We start from the raw sequence: 22,521 nt of genomic DNA, 5'->3' as shown, positions 1-22,521 counted from the left end.
CCTTCTTGGTTGTCTCCCATGGTGGAATATTGTAGTTGACAATCACCACAGGCCAAGTGCTCCATGAAGTAGACTTAGTGCCAAAGGGGTTGACACCATCACTTGCTAACCCAAGCCTCAAGCAAGGGATTTCCCTTTTGCACTTGGTGCAAGGACAAGGAAATTTGTCCTTGAGCCACCAATCACGTTCAGTGCCATTTGGAGGGCCACGATCCGAATTGTCCTAAACGCCCACACACGCAAAAGAGAGATTATAATTTTTTTAAAAAAGCCATATGTGTCCTAAAAAGTAAACAATTAATTAATGAAAATATTGTCAATTACATATTTCAATAAAAAAAAAAAATGAGTAAAAATACAGAGAGAATAAACTGCAATGAGTGCTACAATTTTTTTGATAAAGTGCAATCAGTACTTATACTAAATAGCTTAATTTTTAATCACAAATGGTACAAAAGTATTAAACAATTCATATAAAAAACATCTAAAAGTACTAAAAATAAACATAAGCTAATTATTTAAGTACATGTTACTATGAAGTGAAAACAAAAAAATATTATAAAAAATCAAAAGGCTATGTTTGAAATTATGTCTATCTGAGGGTAGAGGGGGGTGGTTTGTACCCCCCTCCCTTGCTACCTCGGATACATTTGTATCCGTTTGAAATGATGTTGCGGCAATAAGTGCGATAATGAGAGCCGTAATATCCGCGGTAATCACTAGCGCCTAAAAAAGAAAGAAGGGCAAACTATGTCACATATTTGCGGCATACTCTACCCTCCTCTTCTCCGCCATCACACATGCACCTTGCCCAACCTTCCCTATTGTACCTGCCACACCATCTACCTCTCTCTCCCTTGTCCATAGCTCTCCTCCTTCTCCCTCACACACACACAAATAACCATCTCTACAACTTAAGGTAATCACATAACCTCTCCCTTGTCCATAGCTCTCCTCCTTCTCCCTCACACACACACAAATAACCATCTCTACAACTTAAGGTAATCACATAACCTCTTCCTCTCTTTCCCTATTGTAATCTACTTCACACACAAACAAACACACACACACACACACACTTACATGCATAAAGATAGAAACAATAGGAGATTAAGAAGTGCACAACCTCATTCATTTGAGTGGCTGCTGCAATAGGGATTATCGCTAATGATTTTTTAATATAGGTTGCTTAGTGAAGTAGAGAAATCTTCTCATGTGTCGTTGTAATTTTTTTTGCTTTGTTTGCAAATGGATACTGGAGTATATTTTTTTGCAAATGGATGTAAGAGTAAATTTATTTGCAAATAGATTGTAAGAGGAATAGAGATAGAAATGGGTTAAAGTAAATAAAAATAGGCAAAAGCTTGAGAAATTAAAGAGGGAGAGTAGATTAAGAAACAAAGGAGAGAGAGAGAGAGAGAGAGAGAGAGAGAGAGAGAGAGAGGGGGGGGGGGGGGGGGGGATAGAGATAGAGAGGGAAAGAGAGGTAGGGGGAGAATAGAGAATGAGAGAGAGAGAGAGAGAGAGAGAGAGAGAGAGAGAGAGAGAGAGAGAGAGAGAGAGAGAGAGAGGGGGGGGGGGGGGGGGGGGGGGGGGGGAGGAGAGGGGGAGAATCGAAGGAAAGAGAGGGAGAGGGAGAGAGGGAAAGAGAGGGGAGATAGAGATAGAGAGGGAGGGGGAGAATAAAGAATGAGAGGGGGAGAAGGAGGTAGGGAGAGAGAGAGAGAGAGAGAGAGAGAGAGAGAGGGATAGAGAGAAAATAGAGTGTGTGAGAGAGAGAGATAGATAGATAGATTCAATTATCATCCATGGAGGTCAGATATGACCTATGGGACCAAGCAAACAATACAGCATCTCCTCCCTCCCAGTGAGGGAGTCACAAGTGGTTACATCTCAGTTAAGGACTGAGGGTCCATCATGAAAAAAACGAACAACAACCTAGATACTAGGGAGGATTGTTCAAATGGGGACAAGAGGATTTGGAAGTTCGAAACTCCTGAATGATCTCCTTCCCCCCATGGTAAACTGCCCACTTGCCTTGATCTCGAGCTACGCGTACTTTCTTGAGCTCTTCACTTTTGTGTTTGAGTTGTGTTGAAGTGAGTTCTTTTGCAATCCAGAGCTTGGTGTCCTTGAGAAAATGTGATTGTTGAAGTAACTTGAGCCGACCTTCTTGGTTCTCAAATTCGAGAATGGCGTGTCCACTTGGGGTGGACTTGCCAACGCCCCTTGTGGTGATCCCGGGGTGGTGATGCTCTCAATTGTGTTATAGTCAAACTCAACTGGTTTGAGGGTTTCTTTGAGGAAGTCGACGCGTTTGGAGAAATCACTCGAGATTGTGCTCCATGTTTGAGGTAGCCCATCAATGAGAACCTTGAGTGTGTTTGCCTGTTGGAGTCGTCGTTCCCGAAGTTCTGTTGCCACACAAGATCCCACTTTGGCAAGCAAGACCGAATGGGTTTGGGTGACCTTTGCTTCGACTTCTTTTGCGAGAGAGAGAGAGAGAGAGAGAGAGAGAGAGAGAGAGAGAGAGAGAGAGAGAGAGAGAGAGAGAGAGAGAGAGAGAGAGAGAGAGAGAGAGAGAGAGAGAGAGAATGGAGAGAGAGAGGGGGGTTTAGTAAGTGATGGCCACCATTTTGTGGGGTGTGCAAAGGCTTCTGTAGAGTACTTAGAAAAGATCTTTCCAACGGCCCCAAGATGGAGTTTAGAAATGACTTTCTATGCTCTTCTCTCTACCTTCTCTATCTTTCTCTCTCTCTTTTGGTCTAATTCTCTCCTTCTCCCCCTCTTTCTCTCTAAGGATGCGGCATTAGGTTGGAAAGTTTTCAATTGCACATTGTCTTGGAATGGAGGCAAACATGTAATGTGCACAATAATCCCTCAAACAAGGAGTTGTTGCGAAGAGATATTGTGTAAGAAGCACAATAAAGAAGCTCTTCTTTAAAGCACTCTACAGAGGGGCTGTAGCATGTTTAGGTGGTACCAGAAAGGAGTGTCTTGGACACTCCTTTGGGAGGAGATGAAATGGGTGGTGTGTTATTCATTTTCATATAATATAAAGGAAAGATAAAATCTTTTTTGGCCGAGAGGTTGGAATTTAAGCGGGCTGGAAATTCCATTTCACTTTAATAATACTAAAGCTGAAAGTAGCAAACTGCTTGCACATTTAAATTTCCTCTCGCCGCCACTCCTCTGTGCTCTCTGTATAGTAGTGCTACCTCAATGGGTACCTCCGCCTCTTTTGCCCATCTCTCTCTCTCTCTCTCTCTCTCTCTCTCTCTCTCTCTCTCTCTATGAGTACTATGGCACTGTTTTGGCTATCTTCATTGTCATGTCATTAGCATCCTTGCAGGTTCCACATGGAATCACATAATACTCATAATGTTAGTACAAACCCCCTTTACCTTCCTCCATTATCTGCCACACAGCATATTCCAAGGGATCTTCTACTGAGTCTACGAAGATACTAGGCTACAAAGAAGAGGGAACAAAGAAACATGCAAAAACGGATGGCACGAGCACGAGAGGATGGTGACATTGATGAGCAGGAGGCAAAGAAAATATGTAGGGGCAGTTGCTAAGTGTTGGCATAATCAAACAAACGGGCTTTTTGAGGGTCTTCAATGGAGCATTCTATAGCAACTTCACAATCATCCAAGGTTCTCAGTGTTGCAACCCACATCGGAGACAATTGGGAGGCTGATTTTCTCTAACATTTGTCACACATTGTCTGAGGTGAAGACTTCTTGTTCAAACAATGAGCTATTTTTGAAACGGGCTACTGTCAAGGCATGCCTCAATCGAGTCAATGGGGCTCACAATGTAATGAGCAATAATGATATTGCGAAGGCATTAGGACTTCATCGAAAAAATGTTGCGGGAGCTAGTTTCCGACTGCAAACTAATATGGAGGAGGGGTCACTTCCCTTAGACACATGTCAACGTCAACAGCATAGGACCAGTACCTTAATAATCAAAATCAAAGAAATCGTGTTTCAATTCTGGTCAATGCAAACCTGCATCTCCCCAAACAAGAAGATGTCGTTCAAAAGAGAATCCGCAAGACGGCACATGTGGTGCATCCGGTGCATCTCCTCGATTTACCTCAGGTATATCAGTCAGAACATCTTCAAAGTGTAGTGCACTAAAGTGCTTCACGGTGCTTGAAAGTGACACAAAGTACTTTAGAGTGCTTCATAGTGCTTTCTAAACTCTAAAGTTCTTTGGAGTGCTGCAAAGTGCCAAAGAGTGCCTTAGAGTGCCCTTAAATAGCACTGAAGTGCCTTCAAAGAGCCCTTAAAGTGCAGCTTAGAGTGCTTTCAAGTGCCCAAAAGTGCTTTAAAGTGTTGCAGAGTGCTTGAAAGCATCACAAAATGCATTACAGTGCTTCAACATGCTTCAAAGTGCCACACAGTTCTATTTATTGTTCCAAAGTGTCCCAAAGTGCTTCATAGTGCTTTAAAAGTGCTTCATAGTGGTTCAAACTGCCATAAAGTGCTTCATAGTGCTTGAAAGTGCCACAGAGTGCCTCAGAGTGCTTTGAAGTGCCACAAAGTGCTTGAAAGTGCTTTTAAAGTGCCACCAAATAGTTTAGAGTGCTTCCAAAGTGCACCAAAGTAGTTCAAAGTGCACCAAAGTGCTGGTAAAGTGCTTCAGAATGCTATCAAGTGCCACATAGTGCCTCAGAGTTCTCTTAAAGTGCACTGAAGTGCTTCAGAGTGCTTTCAAGTTTCCCAAAGTGATTTACAGTGCTGCAAAGTGCTTCAAAGGGCACCAAAGTGCACGATAGGTTGCTTGAAAGTGCCTCGTAGTGCCTGAAAGTGTCACAAAGTGCTTCAGAGTGCTTTCAAGTGCCCCAAAGTGCTTTAAAGTGTTGTAGAGTGCTTAAAAGGGCACAAAGTGCCCCAAAGTGCTTCAGGGGTGTTCTCCAAGTGCACTGAAGTGCTTCACTAGTGGACAGAAGTTCAACAGTAAAAAAAATTGAAGTAGAAACTGTGAATTTCCAAAAATAGACACCAACTCCCACTGCTCAACCAACCCCACCTCACTTTGATTGGGAAGGTGGAGAAATGACATACCTACTTCTTTTGTGGACAAAAGGTGAAGTCATATCTACTTTTGTGAAAATACACTCCGAGGTGGTATTAGGTAAGTGTTGCAATTAGATTTCAGTACTTTATAGCATTTTTATGCGGTTCCAGGAGGCTCATCCTAACATTAAGATGTCCCTTAGATGTTTTGAGAGTTTGAATCCATACTTCGTATGCAAGTTGAAGGACCGCAACACTTGCTATTGTGAATACCATGTTGAGCTTGTTTACTTGAAGGAAGTCTTAAATTGTGTCATAAAAACTAATATCTAATACTCCCAAATGATTTTCTCATGTTAAACTGATCATTTAATATGGGGAAGTACCAGGGGAGTAAAAGCTAGAATATTGGTAAGGTTGCGAGACCGGTCTCTTTCAGGCATCCAAAGGAGGGAAACTAGGGATCCAAAGGGGGACAGTCTACAAAAGAGCAATGTGCTTCAATGAGGCTTAAAAGACCTAAGGTTCAATCCCATTAAGACTTCCATAGGCTATAATTCCTAATTTTAATTGTATAGTCCAAAGGCCAAAGTAGGGGAAATATTGGATGTTCATGGGAAGACTAAAAATTATTCCCACATCCCTAGGAAGGAGGGGGAAAGCCCTTATTCTCGGGGATGAGAGAGAAATACACACACACACACACTCCAAATCTCCCCCTTTACACAAAGGGAATACTGGACACATGTCAGGCTCCTAGGCCAGTTGCCCCCAAGCTCCCCTCAAATCCTATTGGATGGCCATAGAGGTGGACCAATGAGAATTAGGCTAGAGTAAAGTTAGTCTAATCAATTTAAAAAATGTTTGATAAAAGAAAAATAGAAATTAAGCTCCCTAGAAGACTATTGTACAATCTACCAAGGGGTCCAATGAGCATCCAGTAGCCCAATGGCTTGCTTGATTCCTTCCTATTGGATGGCCATAGGGGTGGACCAATGAGAATTAGGCTAGAGTAAAGTTAGTCTAATCAATTTAAAAAATGCTTGATAAAAGAACAATAGAAATTAAGCTCCCTAGAAGACTATTGTACAATCTACCAAGGGGTCCAATGAGCATCCAGTAGCCCAATGGCTTGCTTGATTCCTATTGGCCAGAAGACTAAGAGTTCCAATGAGAGTTTAATTGAATTATTTAATTACCTAAAGCTCTCACAAAAGGGGAAAGGGGGAAACTTGTCAAAAGGGTATCAATTATGCTTCTAATTTCTTATTGGCTAAGCTTTGCAGGAGCCAATGGGAGGCCAACATGAGCAAATAGCACGAGGGGTCGACCAAGATGAGAGAGAGGGATGCATTTTACTCTAACACAATGCTACACACACATACAACTCACGTGTGCAAGAAGAACTCCATCTTCTTCTCCAAGCATTGAGAGGTAGAGGCCTACACCAACAACCTTTGGCTATGGAATGCAAATCCAACCAAGAGCCAAGATTTTATGGCATGCTTATCTCCTCTACCATACTAATCACTAAGCTAAGCTATGCTTATAGAGTGATTATGTGAGGATAATACTTCTTTCTCATAAGATACATCTTCTTCCTCTCAATCTATCCTCATTCCTTGCTAGCTCTCACCATTTTTGAAGGTGTGTGAGGTCTTGGGACTGAGGCTAGGGACACTAGGTATGTTCCCAAGCATACTTTGGTGCATGAAGCTTCCATCTTCATTGTACCAACTAGTTTTGTCAAGGAACACAAAGATTGTGTCGTAAAAAAGTCTCCTTTGATGGGAGAATCTATAATACAAAGCCTTTATGGAGGGGGGGCCAGCTCCATGTAATTCCGGTCCTCAACTGTTGTCAGTTGTTCTATTTCTCTCTCTTTTCAAGTATGGTCAATGCCAAATTATCTAGGTGTAAGTTGCTATGTTGCTTTCTCAAATTAAGTACTCTCTCTATGCTCATTATGTTATCAATTTCCGCTATACACAAGTTACTAGTGCATGAAATGCTACATTGGTATCAGAGCTATTGGTTTCTCTTTTCTTGCTTAAGAGAGAAGACATGTCCTCAAGCTTGCTGCAAATGGTTATTGTTATTAATTGCAAAAGAGTAATTAGAATAGGGATTTTTTAATCCTTGGAGCACTCTTGCTTTACGCAGTTAACGAGGATACCGTCCAGAGCTATGGTCTTAATAATGGAGTCCTACTATGGCTTAACCATTATTGAGCTATTAGAAGCTTGACAGGAACCGGTGTCGTCTTGGCTCTGTTGCACCCTCTCTTCTATTCCTTGCAATTAATAATATTTGAGCCATAGGTATAGATGCTTGAGTCCTTATCTTTGAAGGTAAAGAGGAGTAGCAACTAGGGCTTGAAGTGCCAAAGTGCAAGTAAAAATATACACTTAAAATTTGCTAGTATGGATGACAAGGGAAAAGAGATTGATATGAATGTTAATAGCTTTGACTTTTCTTATGAAAGAGAAACTAATGATGCCCCTATGCTTGTAAACTATCTTGTTTCTAGGCTTCAACAAGCCCTGGTCACCCATCCCTCCAAGGTTAAGTGCTACAACAATTGTGCACCCATGGTATTCTCCAAACTCCCCACCAAGAAGAGAGAGTACCCAGGAAATCTCCTGGTGAGACTTCCAAAAGAGGACTCTCTCCGATAAGGGAAGAAGAGGAGGATCCGTAGGAAGGGCTGAAAAGTTTACTACTTGATGATGCATCTCCCTCCCAAAGGAGAACCCAAGTTTCAATGGTAGAGCCCCCACCAAAATAATGAGAAAGAAGTGAGTCTCCTGCCACCTCGGTGGACATGGCACCACAAAGACGGCGGGCAAAACGCTCTCCAACACCCCCTAAACGGAGAAGAACATTGCATACTTCTCTACACCATAATTCAAAGAGGGAAGAGAGAAAACAAGAGAAGAAAAGGGCAAGAATAGATCACCCTCGTCTCCATCTTCCTCGTCCTTTTCCTCTTCTAAAGAAAGTGATGGTACAGACAAGGAGGAACAAGGGAAGGAAAAGGCCAGAAAGAGGTCACCCTCTTCTCCATCCTCCTCATACTCTTTCCCTTTTGAAGAGAGTGATGGTGCATCTCTTGAACCACCTAAAAGAAGAGGCCATAGGAAATCCTATGCCGCCTGGAAGAGGGCGTCCAAGCTCAAAAAGTTCAAAGAGAGAGGAAAGAACATCTCTTTCCTTACCTACGATGGCACTAAGGTGGTCCGGGGTGGGCAACAAGAACGGCAACCTCTAAACACCCCTCAAGGCTCCCATGTTGCTCAACTGGGACTGGGGCAACCACAAGCACAACACAACAACAAACCCACAACAAAATCCAAACAAGATAGTGGCACCACCTAGTTATGGTATGCGAATTAGGACGCAAGAGAGATTTTGTCACAACCAAGAAGATGCGCCACAAAACACACACAAGAAACCTCACACCAAGACACACACACAAAATGGACTAGAGAGAGCTAGAGCAAAGGAAAGAGAGAGAGAGGAATGGATCTTGCGTAATACCTTATTTGTGACTTGCAAATGGAGATGGCTCATTATGATGCTATCGTAAAGCTTGCACAAAACTAACTCAATGCGTAGTGAATGCTAAACATTGCCAACACACACACACACACTGTCTTAGGGTGTGGGAGACATCTCACCATAATAACCCTCTTACAATGGACACAAACTTGGCAATATAAACACTCTAAAACACTTGCTAAAACAAGGTCAACCGATAGAAACTCAAAATACAGAATTCACCTTGAATTCACCAAATCGTATTGCACAAATGGAAGGACGAAGATTTGAATGTCGAATCACTCATTTGATGCATCAAACCTCAATTATTGATGATGGAGGAGCATATACAGGTGGTTTTGAGATTTTTGAACTCACGCTCTCTCACTTGCAATGTGTAGCTTGAAAGCTTCTCTTACACCAAAATTGAAGATCACAAAGTGGTTGCTACGCCTAAGTCTCTCCTCACGCATAGAGTGTTGGGGGGCTATGTGAAATATTGGAGGTTGTTTTACAAGAAGGAGAGGGGCCTTTTTATAGGTTGGAGACCCTTATTAAGATTATTTGGAAATCCTAATTTACAAGCTAACAAAACAGGATTATGATTTTTTCTCAACATCAAAATATTGCGGGCCTTGTTTGTCTGCTTGAGTCATGGATGTGGGCTCAAAAGAGAGCATTATTGATAGTAGATAAGGGGAAAGTAGAGTTTTAAGGAAGGAGAGAGAGAGAGAGAGAGAGAGAGAGAGAGAGAGAGAGAGAGAGAGAGAGAGAGAGAGAGAGTTACTATGCACAGGTCTTGAGATGAGGTGTCTTTTATGGTTAGGTCAATGGCTATTTTGTGTTAGTATGTTAGTGGCTCGTGTTAGTAATCACTAGAAAGTTAATGATATGTTTACAATGGGTAGAATGATGTGGATGGTTGAAGTAAGATGGTTGAATGAAGTGAGGAAATCCTTGTGATGGTGAAGCTTGAAGGAGTACTTGCTTGTGTAGGTTCCCAAAATGACTATCGATCCTCTTCTCTTCTTTTCGTCTTTATGCCACCGCTGCCAAGGTTGATTATCGCGGTGAAATGGAAATCTGGTTGATGAGGTCTCTCAATTTGCAGAGGTTAAGCATGGTTTACATGCTAAATTTATGTATATAGAGAAGGGGTAAGATGGAATTGCACTTTGGAAGTAATAGAGAGAGACATAGAGATGGTGTATGTACATGGAGAGCTCATATGAGAGCTATGGGAGTAGAAGGGGAGGTTAATGGTGAAGAAGGTGAGAGAAACCATGAAAGGTGCAGGTTTGAGTGAGAGATTGAGAGGAATGAGTGTGTATGTGTGTGTAGAAGTGTGGAAAGAGGTGAGAGAAGACTATGGGCTACTTGTGACAAAAGTGGGCAACAAACTGGGGTCTACTCAAAAAATCCTAGCTCACCGGTTGTTGCTCCAAAAATCACCAAAATGCTTGAGATGATTATTCAGCTCTTTTTTCACATTTTCTCTTTTGACCACCGCTTCAAATTCAGAGTGGAGATAGATATACAAAATTCCACCAAAATATCTGTTTTTGTTCACAAAAAAGTCTTCAGTGGCCCCCCTTTTGTTGAATTTGCATATGGCTCCAAAGGTGAGCCCCTCCTTGCATTAGGGCATGACCTAATTGATTCTTAGGGGTTTGAAAATATGCACGGTTGTGAATTTTGCATAAATATAGTACATGGATATGATGGACAAAAACAGACTAATATATATAAACAATTTATAGAATCTAGAATAGTGTCAGCTATATATAAATATAAAATGGAAAAATAGATATATGAAAATATAAGGAATCAAATGCGAAGACCCTCATTTGTTTTTATTGAAGTATATTTATTTACAAGAGATAAGAAAAAATACCTCTAGGAAATAGGAATTTAGTGAAAGGCAATGATTGATGGTGAAAGGTATTTTTGAAGTTTTCCCTTGGAGTGAATTCACACCAAAAATAAGAGAAGCTTGCATGAAAATATATTTATATGGACTTAAGAGTATGCAAAATGGTAAGAAAAATTGTGGTAATGATGAGTCAATATACATAGCATATATAGACAAATAACGCACACCTAGGTAGAAATATTTAAAAGAATACCAAAATAATTATAAAAAATCCTTATATTTAGGCCCTTTATACAATGCAATATTTACACACAAATGGGCCATAATATATTTTATTTTTTGATTTTTTAAAAATATTTTTGGATCAACTAGCCAAAATTACTAGCTAACTGAGGGTTTTAAGGAGATATGGAAAAATTTTCCTAACTCACACACGCCTGTGTAGAGTGAAAAGGTAAGAATAGCCACAGTGTTTGGGATTTTGGTAGGGTGAGGTAGCTCACTATGGCAATGACGGAGAGCCGAAAAATGTCTATCATTAGCCCTCCCCCAGGATGATGGTATATTCATGTACCATCATAGAGCATCTTTTGCGAAGAGAGTGCTTTTGAGTCCTCTATGAGATCTGGTCCCTTGACAAGATTTTCATTGTGTGGTTCTTGTCATACTCATGCTTCATGCAGCAAAACTTACGTGAGATAGTCACTTTTTGATAGTCCTTCGGTAGATCCTTGGGTAGAAGGTGACTCAAATAGGGCTTCAAGCGATACCCGTTTACCATTCAAGTCCATAAGCTGATAGTAACTTGAATTGAAAGCCTTCTTGACTATGTATGGCCCTTGCCATCTAGTTTCAAACTTGGCATCAAAACGATAGTCAAGTCGATTGTCATACCTTAGCACAAGCTCTCCTTCCTTGATGCCTTTGTCCTTGAGTTTCTTGTCAAGCTTCTCCTTTGCTTGTGTAGATTTTCTTTTGTAGCACTCGTAAGATACTTCTCTTTTCCACTCAAGCTCCACTAGTGTAAGAAGTCGATCCATCCATACCTCTTGATCATCTTGTGCACCTTTGCCATGAAGCCGTATTGTTGGGATGTTGAGCTCAATAGGCTGCAAAGCCTCTTGACCATACACCAAGTGAAATGGTGTGAACTCTGTTGCCTCCCTATATGTGATTCGATATGCCCACAAGGCACCATCCAAGAAGTCATCCCATAACTTTGTATTGTTTTGCAGCATCTTATTAATGATGCCTGCAATGACACCATTAGCCTTCTTCACCAAACCATTTGACTGTGGGTAGTAGGGTGTGCTATGATAATGTAGAATATGAAGCTCTTCACAAATTTCTGTGAGTAAACCCTTCTTGAACATTGGACCATTATTCAAAACAATCTCTAGAGGTGTGCCAAATCTACAACAAATATTAGTGTAGACAAACCTGCTCATTGTTTTCCCATTTACCCTTGCCACACTTTGAGCCTCTACCCACCTAGTCATGTAGTCTACAGCCACTAGAATCTAGAGTTTACCATTCTTTGTTCTAGGCAGAGGACCCATAGCATCAATGCCCCATTTTTCAAAGGGTCCATTTGCAAGCACTATTTGCCTCGGGCCATGCATCAACCTTCTATTTCCGTTTACCTCATAGTTGTGACAGCTTTTACACCAATGTTGGACATCTACATGCAAGCTTGGCCAAACATATCCCGCAAGCAAAATCTTCTTCACGGTTAATTCTTGGGCAAAATGACCGCCATATGCCTCTTCATGCAAACCTTTTAGAATGGTTGGAATTTCCTCGATAGTTGGTACTCTTTTTCACACTTGATCCTTCCCTCTTTGATAGAGGGAGCCTTCTAGGAAGAGATAGAAACTTGCCTTCTTCATGAGTCTCCTCTTTTGAGTTTTTGTGAAGTCTTTTGGAAACTCTCCCTCCAAAATGTAGCCAATAATGGGAGCCAATGACTCCAATCCTTGGTATCTCGATTGCTTGACAGCTGCTGCCACCATGATGACCTGCACTACTTTCTCAACAGATGTAACTGCTTGTTGTGCAAGTAAATCAACATCTTCATTTTGTTTCCTAGGAATATGATATAGTTGCACTTCTTCAAACTGATTAAACAACCTAAGAATGGCATGAACTTTTGTCCTTAAGCTTTCATTCTTGCATGCCCAAATGCCTAAAATCTGTTTCACGATGAGAAGTGCATCCCCCTTTACCATGAGACGTTGTATACCTTGGTCAATGCACATCTTCAAACCATGAAGTAGTGTGTCATATTCTGCTTCATTGTTGCTAGTTGAACGTGGTAGATTGACCTTCTCTTTCATGAACACCTCTCTACTTGGGTTGAACAACACTAGCCCTCCCCCTGCTTTTCCTGTGACTCGTCGAAAAGCTCCATCAAAGAACAAGGTAAAAGCATTAGGAATACTTTTAGGTGGTGGCAATGGTAGGGTTTTTACTTCAGGCACCTTAATCTCCTTCTTATGTACCCTATAAGTGAGAATCCTGCCAATTGTGCATGCACACTATCTTCTACCTTGAAAGAGTATTGAAACATAATCCACTTTGAGATTCTAGTACTAAGATTCATTTGAGATGACACCCAAGGGAACAAATTTTCTACATTAAGAATTACAAAAGGTTTTGGTAGCAAGTAGGATCTAAACTTTCTCACCGCAAACATGAGAGAAAGCATCATGAGTTATGCCTCCGTGTAGCCTCTCTCCAAGGCATTCATGACCCTACTAGCAAAATAGATGGGTCGCGTCCTGGTACTGTGGGGATCTTGTTGTAGCAAAACAACACCAATTGTTTCTTTCCCAACACTAGAGCTAACAAAGAATGTGTACTCCCAACAAGGAGGCATGAGTGTTGGTAGCTCTGACAGAATGACTTTGATGTTACAAAAATATTCTTCAAGCTCATCAGACCAAACAAAGTCGACTTGTTGTGTCAACTTTTGTAAAGGGTGAAGTAACTCTGAAGCTAAGTGAATGAAGTGTGGCATATACTTCACCTTTTGAATGAATGAGATTACCTCCTTAAGACTCTTCGGTGATGGTAACTCAATTAGAGCCTTTGACTTTGAAGGATCCACCTCGACGCCTTTGTAAGAAGCTTTATAACCAAGCAAGATCACTTCATCCTCACCTATGTGGCACTTGTCGGGGTTGAGTTGACCTCCCATGTCGTAAAGGTTTTTCAAACCCTCTTCTACCTTTTGTAGATGCAATGATTTTGAGCTATAAATGCAAAATTCATCAATAAAAACCCTAATGGACTTTCCAAAGAATGCTTGAAACACCATGTTCATGAAGTGTTGGAAGGTTGTAGGAGCATTTGTTAGGCCAAATGGCATGACTCTGAAAGCATAACAATCCCAAGGAGTGATGAAGGTTGTTTTCAACTGATCCTCCAATGCAATCCCTATTTGAAAGTAACCTGAGTAGCCATCACACACAGTGTACTTCTCATGACCAGCTACCTCATTTAGTATCTCATCCTGAAATGGAGGGGAAAGTGATCCCTTTTTGTTGCCTCATTGAATGGACGGTAATCCACACATACCCCCCACTTGCCATTTTTCTTGGGAGTGACAACAACGGGAGGGACCCACTCCAAATTCTCCACTGGATAAATAAAACCTGTTGCTAGAAGCTTTCTTACCTCCTTAAGTAAATCCTACTCCTTGATGACTCCTAGCCTTCGTAGCTTTTGAGACTTCGGTTTGGCCTATGCAAGTTTTACAACAGGCACACTCTCTTTTACCTTTCTCCTAGTGCTAACTGCCCTTGTTAAATACCTCCTAGCTTGTGGTCAAGACCCTTACCTCTCATGTCTTCTGACAAGTTGTACGGAGCCATACCATGTCCAAGAGGGAAGTCTTGGATTTTGATACGACATCAAGTCCTCTTGGTTTCCTTGGTCTCCTTTGCCTTCTTTTCTCATCCATGATCACTTTGTGACATGACTCCTTCTTTCTCCTTACCTTTTCCACATCCACGCTTAATGCCATTTGCTTCCATGTCCACCTCATTGGAATTTGTCACCTCTACCACATGCACATTTTGGTCTGGCAAAGGTGAAACTCCTTTCACTCCTCGTGGAGATGGTTTTTCTCCATTTGGCCTTTGTAGAAGCCGTGGTTGTTGACTAGTTTCTTTACCTACATTCATCATTGGGTAATTCAAGTTAGGTCTCCCTGGCTCCCCACGGGGCCAAGGACAATTATACATCCCATGTCCAGCTCTTCGCAATTCCAACATTGCAAGACTCTCCTAGGTTGTGGTGGATCTCGCTCTTATGACTTGGACCTAAAGCTTGTGCAAGGTGAATTGACAAGTTACTTAAGGATTCATTTAGCTTTTCAATTACCTCTGTTGTTACCTCCAAAATCTCTCTGGATGTTGATGCTTGCAATTTTCCATTAGGTCTAGGACCCTCTATTGGAACCTCTCCTCTTAGACACTTGAGTTTCCTATACTTCTCAACAGTCTTAGTTTCAGCTGCGTAAAAGGTAGCAGGTGCACCCCCCTCAACTTTTATCTTGAGTGTGGGAAAGAGACCGGCTATGAACCTCTCCTTCTTTAGGAACTCTGCACCATCACCAGGGTTAGTAGCATTTCTCATCCATACAGCCCAAAGACGTAGAAACTGTTGTTTATACATCTAAGTCTTTTTGTTTGTGAGAAACAATATCTTTCCATAGCTTTTGAGTGTTTTGGGGATCAAAGAAGTATCTCTTGAAATGAATCATAACTTCCGTGTAATTCCCTTTAACTTCCTCAGGCAAAGAGTCAAACCAAGTGCTAGCTCTTTCCTAAGGACCACCTCAAACATTTCTACACGTTCTTGATCAGTTACTATCCTCTTGATATGGCAAGACATCTTAAAATTTGCTAAAAATAATTTTGCATCCTCTCCAGGCTCTCCAAAGAAAAGAGGATATCCGGACATTTGGCCTTGGGCCTCCATTTAATCAGCTTCAAAGTGACAACACGTTTTTGTTTTTCTTTCTTAAAAGATTTACACAATAATGTTTTCTAAATTTCAATCTATTCTACAACAAAATAAAAATATTCACATCAAATGACCTATGACAATCAATAAGAGGCAGGATGACAGGGTTTTGTGACGCGAGAATTTCTCCTACTCTTTGGGCACCAAACATGAACACCATACTTGTTGAAAATGGATTTTTCTACTAATTGCAATGTTTATTTTAATATGTGGAGTGAAATGGAAGGGAAAAAACTCTATTCCTGGGCCATTATTCAACAAAAATATAGACGTCCAAACTAAGGTCGTACCTAATGAGAGGCAAAATAAAAGGATTTATTGAACGTTTATCTCGACCAAACTAAGAGAATCAAAATAAAAGGATTTACTGAAGCGTTTATCTCGGCACCAAAATTGAGGCGGTCTGGGGTAGGCAACAAGAGAGGCGACCTCTAAACATCCCTCAAGGCTGCCGTGCTGCTCAACTGGGGCTGGGGAAACCACAAGCACAACACAACAACAAACCCACAGCCAAACCCAAACAAGATAGGGACACCACCTAGTTATGGTACGAACTAGGGCGCAAGAGATATTTTGTCACAACCAAGAAGATGCACCACAAAACACACACAAGCAACCTCACACCAAGAGACACACAAAATGGACTCAAGAGAGCTAGAGAAAAGGGAAGAGAGACAGGAATGGATCTTGCGTAATACCTTATTTGTGACTTGCAAATGGAGATGGCTCATTATGATGCTATCGTAGAGCTTGCACAAAGCTAACTCAATGCTTAGTGAATGCTAAATAATGCCAACACACACACACACACACACACACACTGTCTTAGGGTGTGGGAGACCTCTCACCACAATATCCTCTTACAATGGACACAAAATTGGCAATGAAAACACACTAAAACACTTGCTAAAACAAGGTCAACCGATAGAAACTCAAAATACAGAAGTCGCCTTGAATTCACCAAACTGTATTGCACAAATGGAAGGACGAAGATTTGAATGTCAAATCACGCCTTTGATCCATCACAAACCTTAATGTATTGATGATGGAGGAGCATATACAATAGTGGTTTTGAGATTTTTGAACTCGCACTCTCTCACTTGCAATGTGTAGCTTGAAAGCTTCTCTTACACCAAAAGTAAAGATCACCTAAGTCTCTCCTCACGCATAGAGTGTTGGGGTGCTATGTGAGATATTGTTGTTTGACAAGAAGGAGAGGGGCCTATCTGTAGGTTGGGGACCCTTATTAAGATTATTTGGAAATCCTAAATTTACAAGCTAACAAATCAAGATTATGATTTTTTCTGAATATCAAAACATTGCAGACCTTCTTTGTTTGCTTGATTCATGGATGTAGGCTCAAAAGAGAGCCTTATTGATGGTAGATAAGGTGAAAGTAGAGCTTAAGGAAGGAAGGAGAGAGAGAGAGAGAGAGAGAGAGAGAGAGAGAGAGAGAGAGAGTTACTATGCACAGGTCTTGAGGTGAGGTGTCTTTTATGGTTAGGTCAATGGCTATTTTGTTTTAGTATGTTAGTGGCTAGTGTTAGTAATCATTAGAAAGTTAATGATATGTTTATAGTGGGTAGAATGAGGTGGATGGTTGAATTAAGATGGTTGAATGAAGTGAGGAAACCCTTAAGATGGTGAATCTTGAAGAAGTGCTTACTTGTGTAGGTTCCCAAAATGAATATCGGTCCTCTTCTTCTTCTTCTTCTCTTCTTTATGCCATCGCCGCCAAGGTTGATTATCGCAATGAAATGGAAATTTGGTTGATGAGGTCTCTCAATTTGCAGAGCTTAAGCATGGTTTACATGTTGAATTTATGTAATAGAGAAGGGGTAAGATGGAATTGCACTTTGGAAGTAATATAGAGAGGCCTAGAAATGGTGTATGTACATGGAGAGCTCATATGAGAGCTATGGGAGTAGGAGGGGAGGTTAATGGTGAAGAAGGTGAGAGAAACCATGAAAGGTGCATGTTTGAGTGAGAGATTGAGACGAATGAGTGTGTGTATATGTGTGTAGAAGTGTGGAAAGAGGTGAGAGAAGACTATGGGCTACTTGTGAGAAAAGTAGGCAGCAGACTGGGGTCTACTCAAAAAATCCTAGCTCACCGGTTGTTGCTCCAAAAATCACCAAAATGCTTGAGGTGATTATTCAGCTCTTTTTCCACATTTTCTCTTTTGACCACCGCTTTAAATTCGGAGTGGAGATAGATATACAAAATCCCACAAAAATACATGTTTTTCTTTCACAAAAAAGTCTTCAATGGCCTCTCCTTGCATTAGAGCATGACCTAACTGATTCTAAGGGGTTTGGAAATATGCATGGTTGTGGATTATGCGTAAATATAATACATGGATATGATGGGAAAAAACAGGCTAGTATATATAAACAATTTATGGAATCTAAAGTAGTGTCAGCTATATATAAATATAAAATAGAAAAAGAGATATATGAAAATATAAGGAATCAAATGAGGAGACCCTCATTTGTTTTTATTGAAGTATATTTATTTACAAGAGATAATAAAAAATACCTCTAGGAAATAGGAATTTAGTAAAAGGCAATGACTGATGGTGAAAGGTATTTTTAAAGTTTTCCCTTGGAGTGGATTCACAACAAAAATAAGAGAAGATTGCATGAAAATATATTTATATGGACTTAAGAGTATGCAAAATGGTAAGAAAAATTGTGGTAATGATGAGTCAATGTACATAGAATCCATAGGCAAATAACGCACACCTAGGTAAAAATATTTAAATATATACCAAAATGATTATGAAAATTCCTTATATTTAGGCCCTATATACAATGCAATATTTACACACAAATGGGTCATAATATTTTTTATTTTTTGAATTTATTTAAATTTTTTGGCTCAACTAGCCCAAATTACTAGCTAGCTGAGGGTTTTAAGGAGATATGGGAAAAATTCCCTAACTCACAAACGCCTATGTACAGTGAAAAGGTAAGAATAGCCACATTTTTTGGGATTTTGGTAGGGTGAGGTAGCTCACTATGGCACTGACGGAGAGCCAAAAAATGGCTATCAGCACCTTTGGTGCTACGGACAAAGTCTTGGCCTTTATCCAACAGCTCAATGCGGCGTTTGGAGATGAGGGCTTCACAAAGTCCTCTAAGCTACGTCATGTAGCTATTCATTTTCAAAAGTCCACTGAGTAATGGTGGTCTAGCCTACGAGCAAATGGTGAAGCTCCACAAACATGGAAAGCTTTATGAGCATTCCATCTTGAAGCAATTTTTGGCTACCAATGCCAAAGACAAAGTACTCACCGAATGGCGAAGCTTAAATCTCTCTCCCTACAAATCTATCCATAAATATGTAGACAACTTTTGGGATTTACACCTCAAAGCCACTGTCTTCAAAAAGATGACTTTTGGAGAGAAAAAACAACAATTTTGTGCGGGTTTAACTGAGGATATGGTGGATTATGTTAACTCCCAAAGTCCAGGCACCATATCTACGGTATACACCATACCATGGTGGCTTCAAGAATCAACTTCCAACAAGGGGCTAAGAGAAATCTTAAGCCCATGGAAAACAAGGGCCTAAGGGGAAGGACAACGTCCAAAAGTCTCCCAAAGGAAATGCCAACAACAACAAAGCTAAGAAGAAGGGAGTTCATAAAGGAAAAAATAAACTCTCTTCTGAAGAGCTAGAGTGTTATTGAAAAGATAAATGTTGTTTCAAGTGCGGGGAGCAAGGGCATGCCTATCGTGCTTGCCCCCACAAGAATACAGGGAATGAGCATCCTAGAGCTACCTTGGTCAAAATTCAAGAAGAGGATGCTCATCACAAAGGATCTCCTCTATGCCATGCTTGGGGAAAGGTAAAAGAACATAATTCTTTTATTCTCTTTGACCCTGGTTCTACTCACAATTTCATATCCACAAAGCTGGCCACCAAGCTAGGCATCCAAGCTGTAAGATGGGAGATGTCCTACCCACTGATGGTGCTTTCACGGGGCAGGAAGCCTCATTCACTCCCTTAATTGGGAAATTGAGGCTCCATGTCCAAAGCTATGTGGACAGGGAGGATTTCTTCATCTCTCCTCTCAAACATAAGGATGTAATCCTAGGGGCACCCTGGTTTGATTGCATGGCTACAAATGTTCAATCCCCTAAAAGGAAAATCTACTTTAGGTTCAGGGAAAAAGATATGGACATAGTTGCTAAGGAGTTGGGTAGTACCATACCCCTTGTACATAAGCAAGCTTTCAATAAGTCAATAAAGAGCTTTATTTCCGTGTACATGATTTTTGTTAAGGATTCTCAAAATGAACCTAATGCTTTAGCAAAAGAAAGTATAAATATTCAAAAGGAATTAGAGTTATCCAACTTCCTCAAGGGGTTCCAAAATGTTTTTATTGACGACATTCCTTGTGAACTACCTCCCAAACAAGGCAATGATGACCATGCAATTGAACTTCTTCCAGGAAGTTCACCACCTAATAAACCTCCTTATAAAGTTTATCAAGCTCAACAAGAGGAGATTATGTGGCAAGTGCATGAGTTAGTTGAGAAAGGTATGGTTAGGCCTAGCTCATCCCCATTTTGTTCACCAGTGTTATTAGTGCAAAAGAAAGACGGCACATATTGTATGTGTGTCGACTATAGAGCACTAAATAGGATCACTATCAAGAATAGGTTTCCTATTCCACGGGGAGAAGACCTATTTGATAAGCTACAAGGGTCAACCTACTTCAGTAGGATTGACCTAAAAAGTGGCTACCATCAAATAAGGATAGTGGATCAAGACATTGTAAAGACCGCATTTCGCACTATGTTTGGTCTTTACGAGTACATTGTCATGCCTTTTGGCTTGACCAATGCACCAGCCACATTTAACTGCTTGATGGAGAAGCTATTTAGGCCTCACCGGAGTGTTCTTTCTTGATATAATCATACACTCTAATTCATTATACGAACACAAGAAACACCTTCAGTTAGTATTTCAAGTTTTACAAAAATAATAAGCTTTATATAAATCAAAAGAAAAATGATTTTTTCTTACAAGAGATTCGGTATTTAGGTCACATTATCTCTCAAGATGGCATCCAAATGGATCCATCAAAGTTAGTGGTAATAAAAGGATGGCCTAATCCAAGGAATTTGTATGAACTAAGAAGCTTTATAGGTATATGTGCATACTATATATGCTTCATAGAAAAGTTCTCACAAATCACATGACCATTACATGACCTAACCAAGAAAAATGTTATATGGTCCACCAAGGAGAACAATGCTTTTGAAAAGCTTAAAGAGAAGCTTATCTCTCATCATGTGCTTACACTACCGGATCTCTCAAAGCCATTTGAGGTCCAATGCTTGTGGTGATTGCCTTGGAGTTGTTTTGCTCCAAGAAGGGCACACCATAGGCTATGAAAGTTGAAGGCTCGACCCTGTTGAGCAAGATCTAGGCATATATGAGAAGGAACTCTTAGCAATTCTACATGCTCTAGACTTGTGGAAGCACTATTTATTGGGAACTCCTTTCATTCTATAAACGGATCACCAAAGCCTTAAGTACTTCATGATGCAGACCAAGCTCTCCGACAAACAAATGACGTGGAAAATTTGCCTTTTGCAATTTCATTTTCATATTGCTCACATTGCTGGCAATCATAATCAAGTAGCCAATGCACCCTCAAGACGGCCGAGAGTGAATGCAGTGTCCATAGCAACTCACAATGATCTATCTTCTATGATAGATGAGTACGCTATCGACTCCGATTTTAGAGATGTGATTTTAGGCCTTGCACTTGGGAAGAAGGAAGAACCATTTACCCTACAAGATTGTTATCTTCTCTATGGCAATAGACTATGTGTTAGTAACTCACTACGTGAGAAAGTAATGTATGAATCTCATGATCCTCCTTATGTGGGGCATAGACGAGTTCAGTCTACTCTAAAAGGGATAAAAACATATTTCAATTGGCCAGATGATGAAAGCAAACATACAAGAGTATGTTTCAAAATGTGTGGTATGCCAAAAGACGAAGTTTGATAGAGGGAAGAAACCTGGATTGCTTCAACCTTTGCCAATCCCTAATTCACCATGGGAGAGCATATCCATGTGTTAGCAGCAAGCTAACTCTATAATTAATGAGATGGGGCTACAAGCTTCCATATTATATCAACCTGTTGTTACCCATCTTTGGTAGAACTCCCAAATTATTAGTTTTGACTACCAAAAACCTTAGCTAAGGTATAAAGCCAATTTTTGTAAGTTATTTTCAAGTTTTGGGATAATAAAATACATAGCGCCCTCTCCTTCTCGTCCTTCCTACTCCCTCCTCGGTTGTCACATTGCAGTCGCGTTTGTTGCATTGCAACCGCAGGTAAGAGCTCTACGCATTGACGTAAGAAGTTCAGAGTAATATGTAGCTTTTGGCGTCGCCGACCCGTGGCCTAATTTCATCATAACTAGGAATTTACACTTCAAATCAAGAACTAAGCATAGGCTGGGTATTGGGGCATCTATTGCTAAGCATTTAGATGCATTCTGGGTCGAAAATGACTAGGTCAAAAATCCATTGCTATTAATAATCGCGATTTTGGAACTTGACCTAAAGTGGGGTTTGAGACCACAAGCATGTGTGCTTATGTCTTATAAACATGTCCTAAAGGTTTCATTATGTTTGGATATCATTTGATGCTGTAACGAATGTGATTTGTTTGCGAATGAGCGATTGGCTTTTAGTGATTTCAGTCACTTGAGTGTAGCTTGAGTTAGATGCGAGTTGTTAGTTTTTTTGCGAAAGATTGACAACCTCTTGTAGCATCTATGCACTAGTCGAGTCAGCTTTGTCCCATGCATTGACAATTTAATCGTGGTTCTCGCTAATACTGCAATAAGATAGGATGGTGAGGTTAGACATGCGTCCCACATTTGGCGCCACTACCGGGGATTGTTCAACCCATGCACACAGTCGTCCCGGAGTACGCCAAGTAGGAGGGGTGGAAGGGCACTAAGTACTAAGTAATTAAGGGCAACGTTTGAAGAGGGAGGAAAAAGTTTGAT

Source organism: Adiantum capillus-veneris, chromosome 6, assembly GCF_014529385.1.
Source record: "Adiantum capillus-veneris isolate H3 chromosome 6, ASM1452938v2, whole genome shotgun sequence".
Classification (NCBI taxonomy): domain Eukaryota; kingdom Viridiplantae; phylum Streptophyta; class Polypodiopsida; order Polypodiales; family Pteridaceae; genus Adiantum; species Adiantum capillus-veneris.
Note: the sequence above shows the minus strand (reverse complement) of the source record.